The sequence below is a fragment of the Galeopterus variegatus genome, unplaced genomic scaffold (assembly GCF_000696425.1).
Source record: "Galeopterus variegatus unplaced genomic scaffold, G_variegatus-3.0.2 Scaffold9133, whole genome shotgun sequence".
Lineage (NCBI taxonomy): Eukaryota > Metazoa > Chordata > Mammalia > Dermoptera > Cynocephalidae > Galeopterus > Galeopterus variegatus.
Window position 1 is genome coordinate 47,056 of NW_007735244.1, and position 879 is coordinate 47,934.

At 38.7% G+C, this 879-nt stretch overlaps 1 protein-coding gene across 1 annotated transcript in view; it reads right to left on the minus strand.

Moving 5' to 3' along the window:
• Positions 1-511: 511 nt before the first annotated feature.
• Positions 512-879, minus strand: part of NMS (neuromedin S) — a 14,529-nt gene continuing 14,161 nt past the window's right edge. The window contains exon 9 of the mRNA XM_008593442.1: positions 512-651. The gene's annotated coding sequence lies outside the window, so the exon portion shown is untranslated. The remainder of the gene's footprint in view (positions 652-879) is intronic.

Below are 879 nucleotides of genomic sequence, written 5' to 3' on the forward strand. Positions count from 1 at the left end.
TGCCGGTAATAAAGAAAACCTCATTTTACCATGGAGGANCCATTTAGCCTCGTGGCATGTGTCATGAGGGTCCTTCCGCATCACTGTCTACTCCTTAGGGAGGACTGGAAGTCAAATACAAATATAGACAATTATATAGGAGGAGCCTGAGGAGCAAAGGCCTGAGCCTCATGGTTTCTCAGAGAATCTGGAGTCATTATGCCTCAACTTAATGCTGCCGGTAATAAAGAAAACCTCATTTTACCATGGAGGAAACTGAGGCACAGGGATGAGAAGTGACCAAGGTCACCCAGCTAAAAAGTAGAGGAGTCAGGATCTGCAGCCAGCCAGCCCATCCCAAACCCATACTCTCAATTATCAATAACAACAGGATAATTGGGGCATGCTAAATTAATACCAAAAATGGTAAATTTACAAAAAAAGAATCCTGCTATTTAAAAAAAATACCCAATTCTCCTCCCCCCATAGACTTTCCAATAAAAAATGAAAATATTGTGTCCATGCTACTTTATTCTTATACGACTAAATAGTCTACTGAATATAAAGCAAGAGAAATATCTTTAAATATTATTCATGGAAAGAAATTTGACATTTGTTCAAAATAATCACTGGATGGCCTTATCAGATCCGGCTTTCGCTTGCCATTGAATCCTGAAAAAGAAAAGAAAAGTGTGCAGCTCAGGCCAAATTGTTTTCAGAATCAAGATGAAGCCCATGGGTATGTTATTAAAAAAATTTTACAATTATACCTCAATTTGACATGTCATAAATGATCACTTTCCCCATAATCTGTGCTTATAAGATTGGTCTTTGCTGCATCTAATTAGGCCGCTAGGTTTGTGTAAGTACTGTGGACTCAGGAAACCTCTTCCCTTGTGC